Source organism: Bubalus kerabau, chromosome 10 (genome assembly GCF_029407905.1).
Source record: "Bubalus kerabau isolate K-KA32 ecotype Philippines breed swamp buffalo chromosome 10, PCC_UOA_SB_1v2, whole genome shotgun sequence".
Classification (NCBI taxonomy): domain Eukaryota; kingdom Metazoa; phylum Chordata; class Mammalia; order Artiodactyla; family Bovidae; genus Bubalus; species Bubalus kerabau.
The window spans coordinates 19,981,567-20,006,571 of NC_073633.1; the positions used below are offsets into that span (position 1 = coordinate 19,981,567).

Consider the following 25,005-nt stretch of genomic DNA (forward strand, 5'->3'; position numbering starts at 1 on the left):
GTGGGCTGCCGTCTCTGGGGTCGCACAGAGTCAGACACGACTGAAGCGACTTAGCAGCAGCAGCAGCAGGAATAAAACTACCATGTGTGTGTGCATTAGTCATTCAGTCATGTCTGACTTTTTCCAACCCCATGGACTGTAGCCCTCCAGGCTCCTCTGTCCGTGGCATTCTCCAGGCAAGAATACTGGAGTGGGTAGCCATTCCTTTTCCTAGGGGATATTCCTGACCCAGGGATCGAACCCAAGTTTCCTGTATTGCAGGTAGATTCTTTACCATCTGAGCCACCAGGGAAGCCCAAAAGTACCATGTGACCAGCAATCCCATGACTGGGCATATACCCTGAGGAATTGAAAAAGACACATGTACCCCAATGTTCATGGCAGCACTATTTACAACAGCTAGGATAATGTAGATGTCCATCAACATGTGATTGGATAAAGAAGATGTACACATATGCAATGGAATATTACTCAGCCATAAAAAAGAATGAATTTGAGTCAGTTCTAGTGTGGTAGACGAACCTAGAGCCTGCTATACAGAGTAAAGTAAGTCAGAAAGAGAAAAACAAATATAGTATACTAATGCATATATGTGGAATCTAGAAAAATGGTATTGATCCTATTTGCAGGAAAGAAATGGAGATGCAGATATAGAGAATGGACTTGTGGACATAGTGGCAGAAGGAAAGAGTGGGATGAATGGAGAAAGTAGCATTGACATATATACACTACCATGTGTAAAACAGATAGCTGGTGAGAAGCTGCTATATGAAACAGGGAGTCCAGCCTGGCCCTCTTTGATGACTTAGAGGGGTGGGCTGGGGGAGGGGAGGGAGGCTCAAGAGGGAGGTGATATATGTATAATCACCAACATAACATTGTAAAGTAGTTTTCCTCCAATTAAAAAAAATTTAAACTAAATTTAGAGAATAAATAAATGAAATTGATAAGCCTTTAGCCAGACTCATCAACAGAAAAAGGAAAAGGGCCCAAATAAATCAAATTGGAAGTTAAAAAGAAGAAGTTACAATCAACATGGCAAATAGACAGGGAAACAGTAGAAACAGTGGCTGACTTTATTTTTTGGGAGGCTCCAAAATCACTGCAGATGGCGACTGCAGCCATGAAATTAAAAGACGCTTACTCCAAGCTATGACCAACTTAGACAGCATATTAAAAAGCAGAGACATTACTTTGCCAACAGAGGTCCGTCTAGTCAAGGCTATGGTTTTTCCTGTGGTCATGTATGGATGTGAAAGTTGGACTGCGAAGAAAGCTGAGCGCTGAAGAATCGATGTTTTTGAACTGTGGTGGTGGAGAAGACTCTTGAGAGTCCCTTGGACTGCAAGGATATCCAACCAGTCCATCCTAAAGGAGATCAGTCCTGAGTGTTCATTGGAAGGATTGATGTTGAAGCTGAAACTCCAATACTTTGGCCACCTGAAGCGAAGAGCTGACTCATTAGAAAAGACCCTGATGCTGGGAAAGATTGAAGGCAGGAGAAGGGCACAACAGAGGATGAGATGGTTGGATGGCATCATCGACTCAATGGACATGAGTTTGGGTAAACTCCGGGAGTTGGTGATGGACAGGGAGGCCTGGCGTGCTGCGGTCCATGGGGTCCCAAAGAGTCAGACACAACTGAGCAACTGAACGGAACAATCAACACCACAGAAATACAAAGGATCATAAGAGTCTACTATAAACAACTATATGGCAATAAAATGGACAACCTAGAAGAAATGGACAAGTCCTTAGACAGGTACAATCTTCTGAGGCTGAACCAGGAAGAAATAGAAAATATGAAAAAACCAATTACCAGTACTGAAATTGGATCAGTAATTTTAAAATGTCCCAAAAGCAAAAGTTCAGAACCAGATGGCTTCACAGTTGACTTCTACCATACATTCAGAGAAGAGCTAACACGTATACTTCAGAGACTATTCCAAAAAATTGCAGAGCAAGAAACACTGTCAAACTCATTCTATGAAGTGACAGTTACCCTGATATCAAAACAGACAAAGATATCATACATAAAAAAAGAAAATCACAGGCCAATATCACCAATGTTAACTTATTAATTATGATGTTTAAGTAGGAGGATGTCCTTATTTGTACTAAATGCACACTAAAGAATTAGGGGGAGTTGAGGCACCAGGTTGGCCACTTATTCTAAAATGGTGAGAGAAAAATATTCTTTGTACTGTACTTGTAACTTTTGTGATTGTGCTATTTTTTTTTAAAAATTAAAATTATAATGACACTAAAAAGATAATACCAAGTATGGTGAGGATGTAGAGCAGCTGGCCCTGGTTGATGGTTAAATGGTACAACCACTTTGGAAAATTATGTCAGTTTCTTATAAAATTAAAGTTATATCTACTTTATGACTTAGTAATTTCACTCCTAGAAAGATCCACTAAAGAGCTTGTACTAGAATGTTCTTAGCAGATTTCGTTGACACAGTCTCCAACTGGAAATAACACAAATGTCCATCAGTAAGTGAACGGATAAGCTGTTGTTTATCTCACAATGGAGTACTATTCAGTAACATATAGCAACTGCTATTACACAGAACAAATGGTTGATGCTCAAAAACTTATGTCAAAGCCAGACCTAGATGAATTTACACTTATGATTCCATTTATATGAAGTTAAGGAACAGCTAAAACAAAACCACAGAGGTTTCACACTGTTGTACAGCAATAACTAACACAACATTGTAAAGCAATTATCCTCCATTTAAAATTTTTAAAAATCTAGAGATTGAAACTAGAATAATTGTTGCTTTGGGGAAATAGGGATTGACTGGAAAAGGATAAGAGGGAACTTTGTGGAAATTTTTATATCTTGATTGAATGAGGGTTATCTGAGTGTATGAATTTGTCAAAATTCATCAAACTATGCACTATACACATATTATTTGTATATGTCAACTTAAAAGGCTAATTTTAAGATATTCACTAAATCATTATCAGTGGTTAGCTCTAGAGGGTAAGAGTCTTTCAGTTTCCACATCATGTATTTCTGAATCGTTTGGACTTTTTTCAACAAGTCTGTCCTACTTATCTAAAAGAGACACATCTAAAATCTAAAAATAAATATATATAATTATATAAAAGTAAGGACTTGTCCAAAGGGTACTCAAGCAACTAGTTGTTATGGGGGAAAATTAAGTTAGATCTTCTCCTTTTAAAATATAACCCCCGCAAAAAGTTCAGATAAGTCAAAGAGTTAATGTATAAAACCAAGCCATAATTTTAAATCAAGCCATAAATAATAGAAAATAGAAGTTAATACTTATTTGACTTCTGAATAGCAGATAAATTATTTAATATTAAAAACAATGTTGGGAACTCTAAAGGAATAGATTTCTGCTACATAAAAATACGGCTATATAATAAAATATAAACAAAATTAAATGCAACAGAAATTGGGAGGACTTATACAAAAACATTTGACAGACTTATAGGCAAAGTATATGAAATTTAGAAAGGAAGGAAGAATGGAGGGAAGGAAGGAGGGAGGGAGAAAAAAAGGAGGAAGGAAAGAAAAAAGAGAAGGAAAGGAAAGGAGAGCTAAAGGGAGGAGAGAGGGGAGAAGGCGACGGAAGTCAGGACAGAAAGAAAGGAAGTGGGGGTGGGGTGGAGAAAACAGAAATGGCTAATCAACAAGTGAATAAGAAATAAACCTGAAATTTTACCTTTCAAATTAGCACACATTCTTGTTACATTATAGTATCTGATGGCAGTCACAGAGTGGCAAGAGGAATACTTGGTCACTGCCTGTAGGAGTGTAAATTACATTTTTGGAAACCACTCTAGCAATGTGTATCCATAATCTTTAATATGTTTCTGTTCTTTGAATCAGAAATATCTTTTCTTGGAATCTGTCTAAAGGAGGTAGTCAAAGAAGTCGCTCTTTTCAGGATTATTCATAATAGCCAAAATAATAACAATGTAAAACATTATGGAATTAATTCGTTAAGTCACGTGATATCTGATGATTATTCCACCATTAAATGGTGCTTACAATGAGTTTTTAATGTCACTTTAAAAAAAATGTTCATGATAAATTAAGAATAGCAAGCCAGGACTCCGGTTTGGCTCCGAAACAGAAATTACCCGTTGGTGAAAAAAAAAACACTGTCTCTCTAGACACATCACATTTCCCTACCTTCGTTATATTTTAAATATTTCAAACGTTAAATGGTACCACTGTCCCAATATACATGTGTCTTATTCAGGGTTTGTTCAGGAAAACATAAGCCACTCTACGTACGTCTTTGGATAAAAGGGGCTTAATATAGCTTTAGGGGCTTACAGGATTGTTGGCAGAGCGGAGGGAGCGGAACTCGGGGCAGCTGCTGCGAAGGTAGAAGTGGATGTGGAAGGTGTCACAGCCTGAAGTAAGTGGTTAGCTCTTGAGAGCTTGCTGGGAAGCCTCGGTCACTCCCACATCTGTGCAGCATCTGGCTTTCGCCACCTCTGGAGAATGATAGATTCCCTTTCCTTTCTGCTTTCCAAATTTCCCCCGAATTCCCTTCGTGCAAACTCCAACCTGGAAGCGGAGGTGGGGGAGAGTTGGGGGAGGGGGTATTCTGGGAAATGTAGTTCTCCGCTGCTCTGCATTGCGGAGGACGGGTGGGAGTGATGCTGATTGCCGAAACAGTCTAGCCCACGCCGCGCTCAAGGTCTGAGAATCATCCCCATATTTTCCTGTTGGCCAGGAGACTACAGGTGTTAGGGTTGAATAGAAATATAATCTGGTTTATAGATACCAGAGATAGTACTACATTTTTATTATTGAAATAGTTTTTTCCCACGTGTGGCATTCCCAGCTTATTTTATTACAAATTTGCAAAGCAAAACATAAACTATATAACTTAAACCCAGTTATACAACCTTTTTAGAAAGTTTAAAAAAATGACAACATTAAAAACCTTCACCTGAAAACTTCACACATTGGCAAGAATGTAAAATGGTGCATCCACCGTGGGAAATCTGACAGTTCCTCAAAAAATTCAACAATAGAGTTGCCTTGTAACTTATCAATTCCACTCCCAGGTGTATTCTCAATAAAAATGTTAAATGTGTGTTCACACAAAACCTTGTACACTAACATTCATAGCAGCATTATTCTCTCTTTTTTTAATTGAGGTATAGTTGATGTTGGATAAGGAAATGGCAACCCACTCCGGTATTCTTGCCTGGGAAATCCCAAGGACAGAGGAGCCTGGTGGGCTACAGTCCATGGGATCGCAAAGAGTCACTACTGAAGTCACTAAGTATGCATGTATGCATAGTTGATGTACAGTATTATATGTTTCAGGTGTACAACATGATTCACAATTTTTAAAGGTTATACTCCATATATAGTTATTACAGAATATTAGCTATATTCCCTTTAAAAATTTTTATTTATTTATCTGCACACTGTGCAGCTTGTGAGATCTTAGTTCCCTGACCAGGGATCAATCCTGAAAGTCCTAGTTTAGGTGAAAGTCCTAACCATTGGACTGCCAGGGAATTTGCTACCTTTTTTATTTTATACCTAGTAGTTTGTTCCTCTTAATCCCCTACTGGTATCTTGCCCTCCCCGATTCCCCATCTCCACCAGTAACCACTAGTTTATTCTTTATATCTGTGGGTCTGTTTCTTTTTTGTTATATTTACTGGTTTGTTTTATTTTTTAGATTCCACATATGAGTGATATCATATGGCATTTATCTTTCTGTATTTGACTTATTTCACTTAGCATAATACCCTCCACATCCATTCACACTGTTGTAAGTGGCAAAGTTTGATTCCATTTATGGCTTAATAGTACTCCATTTATATGCACTTCATCTTCTTTATCTGTTCATCTGCCGGTGGACACTTAGGTTGTTTCCATATTTTGGCAATTGTGAACAATGGGCTGCATGCATCTTTTGAAATTAGTGGGTTTTGTGGCTGTATACCCAGGAGTGGATTTCCTGGGTCATACAGTAGGGTAGTTCTATTTTTAGTTTTTGAGAAAACTCCCTATTCTTTTCCCACAGTGGCTATGTCAATTTACATTCCTACCGATAGTGTATGAGGGCTCCCTTTTCTCCACATCCTCCCAACATTTGTTGTTTGTGTTCTTTTTGATGATAACCATTCTGACATGTATGAGGTAAAATCTCCTTGCAATTTTAACTTGAATTTCCCTGATTATTAGTGATGTTGAGCACCTTTTCATGTACTTGTTGGCTATCTGTATATCTTACTTGAAAAAATGTCTATTCAAGTCTTCTGCCCATTTTTGAAACTTGTTGTTTTTTGATGGTGAGCTGTATGAACTGTTTATATATTTCAGCTATTAACCCTTTATTGGTCTTATTATTTAAAAATATTTTCTTCTATTCAGTAGGTTGTCTTTTAATTTTGTTGATGGTTTCCTTTGCTGTGCAAGCTTTTATGTTTAATTAGGTTCCATTTTAAAAATTTTGCTTTTATTTCCCTTACTTTAGGAGACACATAAAAAAATATTGCTACAGTTTATGTCAAAGAGTGTTCCACCTGTTTTCCTCAAGGAGTTTCATGGTTTCTGGTCTTACAGTTTGCATTTATTTTTGTATCTAGTGTTAGAGAATGTTCTAATTCCCTTCTTTTCCAGGTAGCTGTCCAGTTTTCCCAGCACCACTTATTGAAGAGACTGTCTCTTCTCCATTGTCTATTCTTGCCTCCTTTGTTGTAGATTAATTGACCTTAAGTGTGTGGATTTATTTCTGGGCTCTCTATTTTGTTCCATTGGTCTATGTGTCTGTATTTGTGCCAGTACCATACTGTTTTAATTACTGTGACTTTGTAGTATTTTCTGAAGTCAAGGAGTGTGATACCTCCAGCTCTGTTCTTTTTTTCTAAATATTATTTTGGCTACTCAGGGTCTTTTTTGTTTTTGTACAAATTTTAAAATTATTTGTTCTAATTTTGTGAAAAATGTCCTTAGTAGTGTGATAGGGATTATATTGAATCTGTAGCTTGCCTTTGGTAGTATGGTCTAATATTAATTCTTCCAATCCGTGAACGTGGTATATCTTTCCTCTATTTGTGTCATCTTTAATTTCTTTCATCAGTGTCTTATAGTTTTCTAAGCACAGGTCTTTTGCCTCTGTAGGTAGGTTTGTTCCTAGGTATTTTATTCTTTTTTGAATTAATATAAATGGGTTGTTTCCTCAGTTTCTCATTCTGATAGTTTGTTGTTCAGTTCAGTTCAGTTCAGTCGCTCAGTCGTATCCGACTCTTTGCGACCCCATGAATCACAGCACGCCAGGCCTCCCTGTCCATCACCAACTCCCGGAGTTCACTCAAACTCACGTCCATCGAGTTGGTGATGCCATCCAGCCATCTCATCCTCTGTCGTCCCCTTCTCATCCTGCCCCCAATCCCTCCCAGCATCAGAGTCTTTTCCAATGAATGAACTGTTCGCATGAGGTAGCCAAAGTACTGGAGTTTCAGCTTTAGCATCATTCCTTCCAAAGAAATCCCAGGACTGATCTCCTCTAGAATGGACTGGTTGGATTTCCTTGCAGTCCAAAGGACTCTCAAGAGTCTTCTCCACACCACAGTTCAAAAGCATCAATTCTTCGGTGCTCAGCTTTCTTCACAGTCCAACTCTCACATCCATACATGACTACTGGAAAAACCATGGTCTTGACTAGATGGAGCTTTATTGGCAAAGTAATATCTCTGCTTTTCAATATGCTATCTAGGTTGGACATAACTTTTCTTCCAAGGAGTAAGCGTCTTTTAATTTCATGGCTGCAATCACCATCTGCAGTGATTTTGGAGCCTCCCAAAATAAAGTCTGACACTGTTTCCACTGCTTCCCCATCTATTTCCCATGAAGTGATGGGACCGGATGCCATGATCTTAGTTTTCTGAATGTTGAGCTTTCAGCCAACTCTTTCACTCTCTTTCACTTTCATCAAGAGACTTTTTAGTTCCTCTTCACTTTCTGCCATAAGGGTGGTGTGATCTACATATCTGAGGTTATTGATATTTCTCCTGGCAATCTTGATTCCAGCTTGTGCTTCTTCCAGCCCAGTGTTTCTCATGATGTACTCTGCATATAAGTTAAATAAGCAGGGTGACAATATACAGCCTTGACATACTCCTTTTCCTATTTGGAACCAGTCTGTTGTTCCATGTCCAGTTCTAACTGTTGCTCCCTGAGCTGCATATAGGTTTCTCAAGAGGCAGATCAGGTGGTCTGGTATTCCCATCTCTTTGAGAATTTTCCACAGTTTATTGTTAGTGTATAGAAATTCAACAGATATCTGTATATTTACCTTATATCTTGCACCTTTACCTAATTCATTGATGAGCTCTAGTAGTTTTCTGGTAGCATCTTTAGGATTTTCTGTGTATAGTATTATGTCATCTTCAAACAGTGATGCTTTTACTTCTCTCTTACCTGTTTAGATTCCTCTTGTTTCTTTTTCTTGTCTGATTGCTGTCACTAGGACTTTGAATACTATGTTGAATAAAAGTGGTGAGAATGGACGTTTTTGTCTTGTTCTTGACCTTGGAGGAAATGCTTTCACCTTTTCGCCATTGAGTACAATGTTAGTTGTGGGTTTGTTGTGTGTGTGTTAGTCAATCAGTCATGTTTAACTCTTTGTGACCCCATGGACTACAGTCCACCAGGCAAGAATACTGGAAAGGGTTGCCATTTCCTTCTTCAGGGATTTGTCATATATAGCATTTATTTTTCTGAGGTATGTTCCCTCTATGGATTTCCCAAGTGGTGCTGGTGGTAAAGAATTCACCTGCCAATGCAGGAAACATGAGACATGGGTTCAATCCCTGGGTCAGGAAGATCCCCTGGAGGATGGCATGGTAATCCACTGCAGTATTCTTGCCTGGAGAATCCCATGGACAGAGGAGCCTGGTGGGCTACAGTCCATAAGGGTTGCAGAGTCAGACACAACTGAAGCAACTTCGCATGCATGCATGTTCCCTCTCTGCCCACTTTCTGAAGAGTTTTTTTTTTAATCACAGATGGATGTTGAATTTTATCAAAAGCATTTTTTTGCATCTGTTGAAACGACCATATATTTTAAAAATTCTTTAATTTTTTAATGCAGTGTATCACATTGATTGATTTGCAGATATTGAAAAATTCTTGCATCCCTGGGATGATTCCCACGTGATCATGGTGTATGATTCTTTTAATGTATTGCTGGAGTTGGTTTGCTAGTATTTTGTTGGAGATTCTTGCATCTGTGTTCATCAGTGATATTGGCTTGTAATTTTCTTTTTTATGTGATATCTTTGTCTGATTTTGGTATTGAGGGTAGTGGTAGCTTCATAGAATGAGTTTGGAAGCATTCTTTCCGCAATTTTTTGGAATACTTTCAGAAGGATAAGTGTTAACTCTTCTCTAAATGTATGGTAGAATTCATTTGTGAAGCCATCTGGTCCTGGAGTTTTGTTTGTTGGGAGCTTATTTTTTTTAACTTACTCAATTTCAGACTGGCAATTGGTGTGCTCATATTTTCCATTTCTTCCTGACTCAGCCTTAGGAGATTGTACATTTCTAGGAATTTGTCTATTTCTTCTATGTTGTCCATTTTAAATATTAATAGTCAAAACATGGAAGCAATCCAAATATCCACCAACTAATGAATGAATAAACATATGTTGTATATCTATACGATGGGATATCATTTGGCCGTGAGAAGAAATGAATTACTGATACAACATGGATGAATCTTGAAAACAATATGCTAGGTAAAAGACACAAAGGCCACATAGTTTGTGATTTCATTTCTACTAAATGTCCAGAATAGGCAAATACATAGAAATAGAAAGTCAATTAGGTTCTGGGAAAAATAGGGACTGAGGGGTGATTATTAATCGTAATCGTTAATACCAGGTTTCTTTGTGGGGGGTGATAAAGTTGTTCTAAAATTATATCTAAAACACTTTGCTTATCCATTCCTCTGTTGATAGGCACTCAGTTGCTTCTGCTTTTTGGCTATTTTGAATAATGTTGTTATGAACACAGGTGTTCAAATATCTTTTCTAAACCCTGCTTTCAGTACTTTTAGGTATATACCTAGGAGTGAAATTGCTGGGTCATAGAGAAATTCTATTTTTTCATGTTTTGAGGAGCCTCCACACTGTTTTTCTTAATTGCTGCACTATTTTACATTCCCAGTAGCAATGCACATGGGTTCCAGTTTCTCCACATTCTTCCCAACACTTACTATTTTCTGTTTAAAGAAAAAAAAGTGTTTTAAATGATGGTCTTCTTATCATGTATTAATTATATCTCAAACTGAAAAAACTGTTCACCACTAGACCCTACACTAATTGAGCATGCCTAATGTCCAGACCTTGGCTTCCAAATCTTTCTTCACTAAAGCAGCCCCATTTTGGGGCAGAGAAGGTAGAAGGTGAATCTGGGACATTTCATTGTATCAAAAAGCAAGGAAGACCTCAAATAATGATGAGGTATGCCTAAAGGACACCAGCCAAATTTGGAACAATTTGAGCATCAAAAGGAATGACTGTAATTGATTGTAATATGCATAAATAACAATCTATGAATTCATGATAATAAAAAGGAGAGAGAGAAAAAAGTGATTTTTTAAATAGAAGAATGCAAATAATGATAAATTTAAAAATCACCATTTTTTGCAGCTCCTGATGAAACAGTTGGTTCAAGCAAGGGTTGGCTATAGATGTTATAGCCATTAGGTGAATAGTTATTAGGAAACCAAATATCCACATGGCATCATCCCCAGATTACATATTAATTGCAAATAGAATCACATACTTCTGCAATGGAGAAATCTGGTGATTACAACTTTAAATAAGTGATCAAATTCAACATTTGCAAATTGTAAAAAAGTTTGATATTTGTGCTTCCTAATATAATGCAATACTAAGTATGCAACATTAACTCTTAAGTATTCTTACTAAAGTGTGTGGCCTGAACATAATCAAGCTTGTCTAGATCAGGAATTCAGAGGATAGTGGGATAAGTGAAAGGATACCATGTAGGATATTTCATGAGGCAGTGACCTAAAATCTTCAAAAAGTCAATGCCAAGAAGAAAAAGAAAATCAGCAACAGCTGAAAGACTAATATGGATTAAAAGACATTTGAGTATTCCCCTGCTTGGTGTACATTTCATTTCTTTTACGGAAATTTTGTTGTACAGACTGTTAGCAGTCGGCTTTCCCCTTCTTCTGCCCCGGGGAGTCACCTGACCTCCATGCCATTTACTGTCTTGTGAGCGTCCCCGTGTGTACCTTACCTGGCTCGCCCACCTGCAGGGCCAGGACCCTGACTCCAGCAGAGTGCAGCCTCTTTGTTCTCCACTCAGCACCCTGCACAGGGCTGAGCCCACAAGAGGCTCTTGCATTTACTCACAGAACTGCCTTCCCAAGGCTTCTCCACAGTTCCAAGATGTCTAGAAAGTCAAAAGAGATGCATAATGCTTGTACCTGAAAAAAACACATGTGAGACCTGAGGCTGCTTTCATTGGGAGAAAAGATCAGGGCCGTGGGAGACATCTGCATTTTGTGGCAGATTGATTGCCAAAATATCCTCAGTTCTTCCACCTGTCCTGTATCCATGCTTGTTGTTATGTGATTTTGCAGTTCCTCCTACCAAGAGGTGGACGCCACTTCCCTGGCCTTTAATCTGGGCTGGCTATGTGGCTTGCTTTGGCCATGAGGATGAGGCAGAAGAGAAAAAGCACCAGTTATGACCCAGGGCCTCCAGGTAAACATGTTCAGTGAGGACATAGAAGTAGAGAGGAGAGCCCCCACGCTCTGGTCCAGCTCTGCCAGTAACTGATGAGGATACTAGAGAAAGATGCTTCACTTCTTGGGCTTCCATTTTCTCATCTATGCAATAAAGGGTTCTAACCAGGATCATCCTACAGAGTCTCCTAGATCTTTATCACTGCATATTCATGAAAATGATAAATTTATGTATATTATATATAACTGCTCTCACCCAACCAGACTACTAAATTAAAATTTTGCCAACCGCTGTGGAAAATGGGAGTGTCCTATACATGCAACAGATAATTGAGACAGTGTCTACACAGTCTTAGCAATCATTAATAAAATCTTAAACCATCTTTGGAAATAATCACTGAAAAAGCAACTGCTATTTGCCAGGTTCTTTTGTGTACCCTTGAATGCTCACAACTCTGTAAGATGGATGATTTCTCTTTCTTTTGGGAAATAAAATCCTATGTAGATTAAGCAGCCTCTCGAGGTCACACAGTTAGTGGATGGATGGTGGGTGGAGCTGATTTAGACATGGGTCCTACCCAGAGTTGGTGCCCTCCCCCACTAGACTATGTTTGTGCTGCTAAGTCAAGCTTCAGTCATGTCTGACTCTTGGCAACTCCATGGACTGTAACTCTCTAGGCTGCTCTGTCCATGGGATTCTCCAGGCAAGAATACTGCAGTGGGTTATCATGCCCTCCTCCAGGGGATTTTCCCCACCCAGGGGTCCAACCCACGTCTCCTGCACTGCAGGAGGATTCTTTACTGCTGAGCCACCAGGCAAGTCCCCACTAGACCACACTGTCCTGCAATAGTTGGGATGGCTCCTAATGAGACACAGAAATGGACAGAGGAGCCTGGTGGGCCACAGTCCATAGGGTCACAAAGAGTTGGACATGACTGAGCATGTACGTGATGTTCTGCATCTTGTCTATGGTAATGGTTACGCAGTTCTACTTGTCTAAACTCATAGAACTGTGCACCAAAAGGAGAAAATTTTACTGTATGTAATTTTTTAAAAAATTAATGGAGTAACTTTACAGTGGAAAAGCCTGAGAGACAACACCTTAATCAGACAGTCAAAGTGAGCATCATCAGTAATGGGACGATTTGAAGCCCTGTGATCCCTGAGGGGATGCAATGAGAAGAATGCAGCATCACTTTTGTGCTATTCCTGTCGACAATGCATAATCTAAGACCTTGTTTGGAGGTTCTAGCAGGGGAACACAGTTATATCCTTGATGGAAGCTCATCCTCTTTGACCCAGTGTGCAGCTTTGAGAGGAAGCATGTGGAGCAATGATGGAGCAAGGGGACACCTGCCTAGCCAGCCAGATCAGATTGACCCTGGCCATTAGTGGGGTGACAGATGGCGCAGGCAGTTCACTCTCACATTCTAAAGATGCATAAACTGAATCTAATCATGAGGGATCATCATACTAATCCCAGCTGACCCACATTCAGCAGAATACCTGCCCTGTGATCTTTAAAGGTAACAAAACCAGTCTTCTCCTGGGCGGGCCAGTGGTTAAGACTCCATGCTTCCATTGCAAGGGACACAGGTTCCATCCCTGGTTGGGGAACTAAGATCCCACATGCCGCATTGTGAAGCCACAAAATAAAAAAAAGTGTCAAAGCCAGGAAAATCATGGAAGCATGAGAAACTCTTTTTATAATTTTCAGCCTACAGATCCTATACATGTTTTGTTAGATTCATGTCTCGGTATCTCATTTACTTTTGATTGATTATAAATGCTCTTGTGTTTTTAATCTTGTTTTGCACATCTTTGTTGCTGGTATATCAAAGAATGTTTGAGTTTTGTGTTTTGATTTTGTAGCATGAAATCCTGCTGAAGTGTTATCTCTCAGACTTTTTCTTGATTATACTTTAGAATCCCATTTGACCTCTCTACACTAATTTTTTTAAATTGAAATATAGTTGGCATACAATTTTATGTTAGTTTCAGGTATACTGCATAGAGATTTGATATTTGCATAGATGATGAAGGGATCACAAGATAAGTCTAGCAGCCATATGTTTCCATACAAACTTAACAATATTATTCACCATATTCCTTATGCTGTATCACCATGGCTTATTTATTTTATACACAGTGAGTTTTTTTCGGAGTAGTAGGTTCATTTATTTTTAATAGTTCTTACTTCTCAGTACCACTTCTTAGCTTCAGTCAGTTTAGTTGCTCAGTTGTGTCAGACTCTTTGTGACCCCAGGGACTGCAGCACGCCAGGGTTCCCTGTCCATCACCACCTCCCAGAGCTTGCTCAAATTCATGTCCATTGAGTCCATGACACCATCCAACCATCTCATCCTCTGTCATTCCCCTTCTCCTCCTGCTTTCAATCTTTCCCAGCATCAGGGTCTTTTCTGATGAGTCAGTTCTTCGCATCAGGTTGCCAAAGTATTGGAGCTTCAGCATCAGTCCTTCCAGTAAATATTCAAGGCTGATTTACTTTAGGATTGACTGTTTTGATCTCCTTGCAGTCAAAAGCATCAATTTTTTGGTGCTCAGCTTTCTTTATGGTCCAACTCTCACATCCATACATGAGTACTGGAAAAATCAAAGCTTTGACCAGATGGACCTTGGTTGGCAAAGTAACATCTCTGGTTTTAATATGCTATCTAGGTTGGTCATAACTTTTCTTCCAAGGAGCAAATGTCTTTTAATTTCATGGCTGCAGTCACCATCTGCAGTGATTTTGGAGCCCAAGAAAAGAAAGTCTGTCACTGTTTCCATTGTTTCCCCATCTATTTGCCATGAGGTGATGGGACTGGATGCCATAATCTTTGTTTTTTGAATGTTGAGTTTTAAACCAGCTTTTTCACTCTCACTTTCATCAAGAGGCTCTTTAGTTCTTCTTCACTTTCTGCCATAAGGGTCGTGTCATCTGCATATCTGAGGTTATTGATATTTCTCCCGGCAATCTTGATTCCAACTTGTGCTTCATCCATCCTGGCATTTTGCATGATGTACTCTGCATATAAGTTAAATAAGCAGGGTGACAATATACAGCCTTGATGTACTCCTTTCCTAATTTGGAACCAGTCTGTTGTTCCATGTCTGGTTCTAACTGTTGCTTCCTGACCTGCATACAGATTTCTCAAGAGGCAGGTAAGGCAGTCTGGTATTCCCAGCTCTTTAAGAATTTTCCACAGTTTGTTGTGATGCATACAGTCAAAGGCTTTGGCATAGTCAATAAAGCAGAAGTAGATGGTTTTCTGGAATTCTCTTGCTTTTTTGATGATCCAGCAGATGTTGGCAATTTGATCTCTGGTTCCTCTGCCTTTTCTAAATCCAGCTCGAACATCTGCAACTTCATGGTTCACGTACTGTTGAAACCTGGCTTGGAGAATTTTGAGCATTACTTTGCTAGCGTGTGAGATGAATGCGATTGTGCGGTAGTCTGAACATTTTTGGGCATTGCCTTTCTTTGGGATTAGAATGAAAACTGACCTTTTCCAGGCCTGTAGCCACTGTAGTTTTCCAAATTTGTTGACATATTGAGTGCAGCATTTTCACAGCATCATCTTTTAAGATTTGAAATAGCTTCTTACCTAGCTTTGTCATTGTTGATAATAATGATATTTTTGTGTTTTTATCGTGGTAAGAACATTAACATGAGATCTACCCTCTTAACAAAATTCTAGGTGTGTAATAGAGTATTGTTAATTATAGGCCTGATATTGTACAGCAGGATCCTGAGTTTCTGTTTCGTTTTCCAATCTGTTTTCTCTTTGGTGCTCAGGTTGGGTCATTTCTATCCTTCTAGCTTTAGGTTTGCTCCTCTGTCACCTCCCCTCTTTTCTTGAGCCCATCCAGTACGTTTTTTTTTTTTTTTTAATTTCAGCTGTTGCTTTTTAAATTCCAAAATTTTCATTTGATTCTTTTCATATCTTGTATTTCTTTGAATATTTGCTAAATAATTAAAAATACATCACCCCTGAATACTCCGATATGTCTCTGTATCAGAGTGGAAGCTCAGCTTCCATTAAGTGATGCTGCTATAAAGAGCAAGCCCAAATCTCAGCAGCATACAACAAAGTTTCTCTTCCTTCGCATTACATGGAATCTGTTCATCATCAGTGGCTATACTCAGTGAATCAATAGGCTATGAGTCTACTTCATCTTTCTCTTCATCCTGGGATCCAGGATGAAGGGGCAGCCCCTAGTTAGGTCATGCCATTCGCATGGAAGAAGGAAAAGAATAAGAGAGCAGACAGAAATTTGCAGTGCCACTTCAAGTTTCTGTCAGACTGCCAAAGTGTCACTTCTGCTTATATTTCACTGACCAAAGACCAGCATGATGTCAGTGGCTGGGAAAATATACTCCTTCTAGAAAAAGGCCTGCAAATCACATGGCAAGAGGTGAGAGAAGGAGAGGATATACAATTCTTATCCAGAAAAGAAGGGTCAAATAATTGAGAAGAGTAATATATTACAAAGCATTTCCAAAGAGTAAGGACATTTTCTTACTTAATCACAACCCATTGTCACTTCTAACCAAATTAACAATTCCATAATATGATCTAATAGTCTACACTTAAAATTTTCCAGTTATCCCAAAAGTATACTTAAAACTTAATTTATTCAAACCAAAATCCAATCAAGGACCAATGTAACATGGTTATGTGTCTTATGCTTTTTTAAAAATTAAGGACAGTCAGGAGACTGCATTTTTTTTTCATTATAGGATGCTTTTTCAAGGGAATTGGGCATTTGTCCAGCAATATCTTCTACCTTCTGGATTTGTTTGGTTGACCCCTCATGGTGTCAGTTTAACCTGTTCCTCCATCCCCAGATTTCTCATTAAATGAAAATTAGATGTAAATAATCAGTTAAACTCTGGTAAATATTTTTGGCAAGAATATTCACAGGTACTACTGTGTTGTTCGTATTATATCACACCAGGAAGCATGTATTTCTTTGTCTTATCATGAAGGATGACAAGGTTGATCAGTGAGTTAATGTGTTGACAACTTGATTCCTCCAGTGTAAATTTTTCCCTCTTGTGGTTATCACACCAGTGGTGTAAGACACCTGAACTATGTGAACAGTTGGCTCCCCACCAATCTTTCATTCAAAGGCTTTGGCATCCACTGACAAGTCTGCCTGAATTAATTTTTTTCAGTTATGGTAAAATGATAATTTTTATCATTATGTTTGTTAGCTGGCAATCTTGTGTAAAGAAGGGTGTTCTTTATAGTCATATCTAGTATATATATAAGATATATACTATATACTATATATATACTTATATATATATCTAGTATATATATAAGATATCTAGATAGATAGCTATTAGATTAAAAAATAAAACTCTTAGGATTCTGTGAATTGAGTTTTTAATTGTACCTTTCAGAAACTAATGTTATAAACACTTTTCTGTATATATTCTTCAAAATAGCTTTGTGGCTTTTAATATGAATTATAGTGAAGAATGACTATGATGAGTATTAATCTGTTGAATAATGTATAGAATCTGCATGCTGAGCATTATAAAACAGTTTTTTTGTGTGTTTCCTTGACTTTCATGGCTTTGATATTTTTAAAGATTATAGGGCAAGTATTTTGCAGGATATCAGTCAATTTGAGTTTGTCTGATAATTTCTCAGGATTAGATTTAGGTTATACATCTAAAATTTCTAAAATTCTGGAATTTCTATATGGTTCTTTAAAACAACTTTTCTCATTTGTCCATTGAGATTCCCTGTCTGTTCATCCACCATGGCCATATTTTCCTATAGGTTCTCTATCATATTTATTATATCCATTTCAAGTAATTCCATTTTGTGAGTCACTTACAGGTCTGCTTCTACTGACCTCTTAATTATAGATCAATTTTTTTTTGCTTCGTTGCATATCTAATTTTTTATTATTATATATTAGTCATTGAGGATAATATGTTGCAGAAAATCTGGATTAAGTTATCTTCTTCTAAAGAATTTTATTATGGCAACAGTTAATTTACTGGCAGATTATCTGGGTCCTTGGGGGCTTAGCATTAATCTTCATTAAGAAAAGCATATTCAGTTTTTTTCCTCAGATGTTGTCTTTATTCCATAGATGTAGTGCTTCAGGAAAATCAGAGGAAAGCTCTAGCTATTTGCAACTTCCTCTATTTTGGATGGACTTAAATGCCAACCTTAAAATCTTGTGTCCTAAGCAGCTGCTAAAATCTCAGTTCAGTTCCTTAGCCTCCTTTTTGCTGGGTTTCTCCAAGTCTTATCCTGTGCCTACACAGTTCAATAATTAGTCAAGAATTAAACGGATATCTATATGAAAATTTTGGATTGCCTTCTTATTTTTATTTCTTTGGGCTTCCTTGGTGGCTCAGATGGTAAAGAATCTGCCTGCAGGATCCTCTATGACCCACCTTCCAGGGTAATGGAAATAAAAGCAAAAATAAATGGGACCCAGTTAAACTTGAAAGCTTTTGCACAACGAAGGAAACTATAAACAAGGTGAAAAGACATCCTTCAGAATGGGAGAAAATAGCAAACGAAGCAACTGACAAAGAATTAACCTCAAAAAATATACAAGCAACTCGTGCAGCTCAATTCCAGAAAAATAAATGACCCAATCAGAAAATGGGCCAAAGAACTAAACAGACATTTTTCCAAAGAAGACATATGATGGCTAACAAACACATAAAAAGATGCTCAACATCACTCATTATCAGAGAAATGCAAATAAAAACCACAATGAGGTACCATTTCACACCAGTCAGAATGGCTGCTATCCAAAAGTCTACAAGCAATAAATGCTGGAGAGGGTGCAGAGAAAAGGGAACCCTCTTACACTGTTGGTGGGAATGCAAACTAGTACAGCCACTATGGAGAACAGTGTGGAGATTCCTTAAAAAGCTGGAAATAGAACTGCCATACGACCCAGCAATCCCACTGCTGGGCATATACACTGAGGAAACCAGAATTGAAAAAGACATGTGTACTCCAATGTTCATTGCGGTACTGTTTATAATAGCCAGGACACGGAAGCAATCTAGATGTCCATCAGCAGACAAATGGATAAGAAAGCTATGGTACATATACACAATGAAATATTACTCAGCTGTTAAAAAGAATGCATTTGAATCAGTTCTAATGAGGTGGATGAAACTGGAGCCTATTATGAGAAGGCAATGGCAACCTACTCCAGTACTCTTGCCTGGAGAATCCCATGGACGGAGGAGCTTGGTAGGCTGCAGTCCATGGGGTCGCTAAGAGTTGGGCATGACTGAGCGACTTCACTTTCACGCATTGGAGAAGGAAATGGCAACCCACTCCAGTGTTCTTGCCTGGAGAATCCCAGGAACAGAGGAGCCTGTCGGGCTGCTGTCTATGGGGTTGCACAGAGTCGGACACTACTGACGTGACTTAGCAGTAGCAGCATACAGAGTGAAGTAAGTCAGAAAATAAAGACACCAGTACAGTATATTAATGCATATATATGGAATTTAGAAAGATAGTAACGATTACCCTATATGCGAAACAGCAAAAGAGACACAGAAATAAAGAACAGACTTTTGGATTTTGTGGGAGAAGGTGAGGGTGGGATGATTTGAGAGAATAGCATTGAAATATGTATATTACCATATGTGAAATAGATCACCAGTCCAAGTGCTATGCATGAAACAGGGCACTCAAAGCCGGAACACTGGGACAACCCTGAGGGATGGGATGGGGAAGGAGGTGGGACGGGGCTCAGGATGGGGGACACATGTACACCCATGGCTGATTCATGTGAGTGTATGGCAAAAATCAGTACAATGTTGTAAAGTAATTAGCCTCCAATAAAAATAAATAAATAAATTTAAGAAAAGAAAAAGAATCTGCCTGCAATGCAGGAGACCTGGGTTCAATCCCTGGGTCGGGAAGATCTCCTGGAGGAGGGAATGGCTATCCACCCCAGTATTCTTGCCTGGAGAGTTCCATGGACAGAGGTCTTGTTCTGTGCACATACAGTTTAGGAATTTAGTTCAGTTCAGTTCAGTTCAGTCGCTCAGTCGTGTCCAACTCTTTGTGACCCCATGAATCACAGCACGCCAGGCCTCCCTGTCCATCACCAACTCCCGGAGTCCACCCAAACTCATGTCCATTGAGTTGGTGATGCCATCCAGCCATCTCATCCTCTGTCGTCCCCTTCTCCTCCTGCCCTCAATCCCTCCCAGCATCAGGGACTTTTCCAATGAGTCAACTCTTCGCATGAGGTGGCCAAAGTATTGGAGTTTCAGCTTTAACATCATTCCTTCCAAAGAACACCCAGGATTGATCTTCTTTAGAATGGACTGGTTGGATCTCCTTGCAGTCCAAGGGACTCTCAAGAGTCTTCTCCAACACCACAGTTCAAAGGCATCAATTCTTTGGCGCTCAGCTTTCTTCACAGTCCAACTCTCACATCCATACATGACCACTGGAAAAACCATAGCCTTGACTAGACGGACCTTTGTTGGCAAAGTAATATCTCTGCTTTTCAATATACTATCTAGGTTGGTCATAACTTTCCTTCCAAGAAGTAAGCATCTTTTAATTTCATGGCTGCAGTCACCATCTGTAGTGATTTTGGAGCCCCCAAAAATAAAGTCTGACACTGTTTCCACTGTTTCCCCATCTATTTCCCATGAAGTGATGGGACCAGATGCCATGATCTTTGTTTTCTGAATGTTCAGCTTTAAACCAACTTTTTCACTCTCCTCTTTCACTTTCATCAAGAGGCTTTTGAGTTCCTCTTCACTTTCTGCCATAAGGGTGGTGTCATCTGCATATCTGAGGTTATTGATATTTCTCCCAGCAATCTTGATTCCAGCTTGTGCTTCTTCCTGCCCAGCGTTTCTCATGATGTACTTTGCATATAAGTTAAATAAACAGACAGAATGTGGTCCACTGGAGAAGGGAATGGCAAACCACTTCAGTATTCTTGCCTTGAGAACCCCATGAACAGTATGAAAAGGCAAAATGATAGGATACTGAAAGGGGAACTCCCCAGGTCGGTAGGTGTCCAATATACTACTGGAGATCAGTGGAGAAATAACTCCAGAAAGAATGAAGGGATGGAGCCAAAGCAAAAACAATACCCAGTTGTGGATGTGACTGGTGATAGAAGCAAGGTCCCATGCTGCAAAGAGCAATATTGCATAGGAACCTGGAATCTCAGGTCCATGAATCAAGGCAAATTGGAAGTGGTCAAACAAGAGATGGCAAGAGTGAACGTCGACATTCTAGGAATCAGCAAACTAAAATGGACTGGAATGGGTGAATTTAACTCAGATGACTATTAATATCTACTACTGTGGGCAGGAATCCCTTAGAAGAAATGGAGTAGCCATAATGGTCAACAAAAGAGTCCGAAATACAGTACTTGGATGCAATCTAAAAAAGGACAGAATGATCTCTGTTCGTTTGCAAGGCAAACCATTCAATATCACGGTAATCCAAGCCTATGCCCCAACCAGTAATGCTGAAGAAGCTGAAGTTGAACGGTTGTATGAAGACCTATAACACCCAAAAAAGATGTCCTTTTCATTATAGGAGACTGGAATGCAAAAGTAGGAAGCCAAGAAACACCTGGAGTAACAGGCAAATTTTGCCTTGGAGTACAGAATGAAGCAGGGCAAAGGCTAATAGAGTTTTGCCAAGAGAATGCACTGGTCATAACAAACACCCTTTTCCAACAACAAAAGAGAAGACTCTACACATGGACATCACCAGATGGTCAACACCGAAATCAGATTGATTATATTCTTTGCAGCCAAAGATGGAGATGCTCTATACAATCAGGAAAAACAAGACTGGAAACTGACTGTGACTCAGATCATGAACTCCTTATTGCCAAATTCAGACTGAAATTGAAAGAAGTGGGGAAAACCACTAGACCATTCAGGTATGACCTAAATCGAATCCCTTATGATTATACAGTGGAAGTGAGAAATAGATTTAGGGGACTAGATCTGATAGAGTGCCTGATGAACTATGGAATGAGGTTCATGACATTGTACAGGAGACAGGGATCAAGACCATACCAATGGAAAAGAAATGCAAAAAAGCAAAATGGCGGTCTGAGGAGGCCTTACAAATAGCTGTGAAAAGAAGAGAAGCGAAAAGCAAAGGAGAAAAGGAAAGATATAAGCATCTGAATGCAAAGTTCCAAAGAATAGCAAGGAGAGATAAGAAAGCCTTCTTCAGCAATCAATGCAAAGAAATAGAGGAAAACAACAGAATGGGAAAGACTCAAGATCTCTTCAAGAAAATTAGAGATACCAAGGGAACATTTCATGCAAAGATGGGCTTGATAAAGGACAAAAATGGTAGGGACCTAACAGAAGCAGAAGCTATTAAGAAGAGGTGGCAAGAATACACAGAAGAACTGTACAAAAAAGATCTTCACGACCAAGATAATCATGATGGTGTGATCACTGACCTAGAGCCAGACATCCTGGAATGTGAAGTCAAGTGGGCCTTAGAAAGCATCACCCGGAACAAAGCTAGTGGAGGTGATGGAATTCCAGTGGAGCTATTTCAAATCCTGAAAGATGATGCTGTGAAAGTGCCGCACTCAATATGCCAGCAAATTTGGAAAACTCAACAGTGGCCACAGGACTGGAAAAGGTCAGTTTTCATTCCAATCCCAAAGAAAGGCAATGCCAAAGAATGCTCAAACTACCGCACAATTGCACTCATCTCACACGCTGGTAAAGTAATGCTCAAAATTCTCCAAGCCAGTCTTCAGCAGTACATGAACCGTGAACTTCCAGATGTTCAAGCTGGTTTTAGAAAAGGAAGAAGAACCAGAGGTCAAATTGCCAACATCTGCTGGATCATGGAAAAAGCAAGAGAGTTCCAGAAAAACATCTATTTCTGCTTTATTGACTATGCCAAAGCCTTTGACTGTGTAGATCACAATAAACTGTGGAAAATTCTTAAAGAGATGGGAATAGCAGACCACCTGATCTGCCTCTTGAGAAATGTGTATGCAGGTCAGGAAGCAACAGTTAGAACTGGACATGGAACAACAGACTGGTTCCAAATAGGAAAAGGAGTACATCAAGGCTGTATATTGTCACCCTGCTTATTTATTTAGGAATTAGTCAAGGGTTAAAGAGGTATCTATGAAATTTTGGATTTACTTCTTTTGTTTATTGATTTTTTAATCAGAGGAAAATTGCTTTACAATGTTGTGTTGGTTTCTGCCATAAAACAATGATTGGATTGCCTTCTTTTGTGACTTTTTCCTTTCTGAGCCCCCCACCCCCTACCCCACTGACTTCTTTCTCCCTGATTTCCAGTGCTTCTGGATCATTTCTAAAACTCCAACTTCTGTCTCATCATTCTAGTAAAACTGCTACTCTCTCAGTCAGTTTAGTTCAGTTGCTCAGTTGTGTCTCACTCTTTGTGACCGCATGGACTGCAGCACACCAGGCTTCCCTGCCCATCAACAACTCCCGGAGCTTGCTCAAATTCATGTCCATCGAGTCAGTGATGCCATCCAACCATCTCATCCTCTGTCATCCTCTTCTCCTCTTGCCCTCAATCTTTCCCACCATCAGGGTCTTTTCCAATCAGCCATTTCTTTGCATCAGGTGTCCAAAGTATTGGAGCTTCAGCTTCAGCATCAGTCCTTCCAATGAATATTCAGGACTGATTCTAAATATCTCCTTTAGAATGGACTGGTTGGATCTCCTTGCAGTCCAAGGGACTCTCAAGAGTTGTCTCCAACACCACAGTTCAGAAGCATCAATTCTTTGGTGCTCAGCTTTCTTTATAGTCCAACTCTCACATTCCATACATGACCACTGGAAAAACCATAGCTTTGATTACACAGACCTTTGTTGGCAAAGTAATGTCTCTGCTTTTTAATATGTTGTCTAGATTGGTCATAGCTTTTCTTTCAAGGAGCAAAAGTCTTTTAATTTCATGGCTGCAGTCACCATCTGCAGTGATTTTGGAGCCCAAGAAAAGAAAGTCTGTCACTGTTTCCATTGTTTCCCCATCTATTTGCCATGAAGTGATGGGACTGTATGCCATTATCTTTGTTTTTTAAATGTTGAGTTTTAAGTCAAGTTTTTCACTCTCCTCTTTCACTTTCATCAAGAGGCTCTTTAGTTCCTCTTTGCTTTCTGCCATAAGGGTGATATCATCTGCATATCTGAGGTTATTGATATTTCTCCCTACAGTCTTGATTCCAGCTTGTGCTTCATCCAGCCTGGCATTTCGCATGAGGTACTCTACATCTAAGTTAAATAAGCAGGGTGATAATATACAACATTGATGTACTCCTTTCCCTATTTGGAACCAGTCTGTTGTTCCTTGTTCGGTTCTAACTGTTGCTTCTTGACCTGCATGCAGATTTCTCAGTAGGCAGGTAAGGTGGTGCTAATCTCTGCTTGAACTCAATTTGCCCACACACTGCAATAAACTATGAAATGCTCCCAGGGGAAAGCTTATTAAATGTAGGTCTCATGGTGGCTCAGATGGCAAAGAATCACCTGCAATGCAGAAGATCAGGGTTTGATCCCTGGGTCGGGAAGATCCTCTGGAGAAGGGAATGGCTACCCACTCCAGTGTTCTTGCCTGAAGAATTCCAAGGGCAGAGGAGCCTGGCAAGCTACAGTCCATGGGGTCCCAAAGAGTCAGACGTGACTGAGTGACTTTCATTTTCACCCAGTAAGCTTCTCTTCTTCAAGGATAATATCCTTTCCATTTCTCTTTGTGTTGTTCTTTGTGTTGGTCTCTAGTGTCTTCATACAGTTGTTTTTTATATCTTATCGAAGATTTATAATTGTTATTGGCAAGAGAGTTAATCTAATACAGGCAGTCAGAGTTAATCTAATACTCCTCCAGTCAGTAGAACTGGATAGGTGTGTTTTGAGTCAAGATTATTTAGAATTCACTATAAAGATGAACAAGTAAATGAAACAAGCAGCAATAATATTTATATTTTAATGGTTTAGTTTCTGTTTGGTATTTTGGGTGTTTGTGATATTTAGAAAAATTTGACATGATAGGTTTGCAGTCCTAACTTACAATGTGTAATTAAATAATTTGTTTAAGTCTGTGGTTTAATGTTTAAATCTCACTTATTTTATAAATAATATGGGAAGAATGAAAGGCAGTTTAGATTCTTATTCATATTTAACTTATTGGATATACAAATATTCTTAAATACTTGAGAGAGGTCTCCCTGTAAATCAGATATTGAAATACTTAAAAAG

At 39.0% G+C, this 25,005-nt stretch overlaps 1 long non-coding RNA gene across 1 annotated transcript; it reads right to left on the bottom strand.

The window, feature by feature from the left end:
• Positions 1–1,516: 1,516 nt before the first annotated feature.
• On the bottom strand, positions 1,517–4,555 carry LOC129620965 (uncharacterized). Its single transcript, XR_008698956.1, has 3 exons — positions 4,324–4,555; positions 3,704–3,785; positions 1,517–1,649 (listed from the first exon to the last, which is right to left on the bottom strand). It is a non-coding gene; the product is annotated as an uncharacterized LOC129620965 (long non-coding RNA).
• Between the last annotated feature and the right edge of the window lie 20,450 nt (positions 4,556–25,005).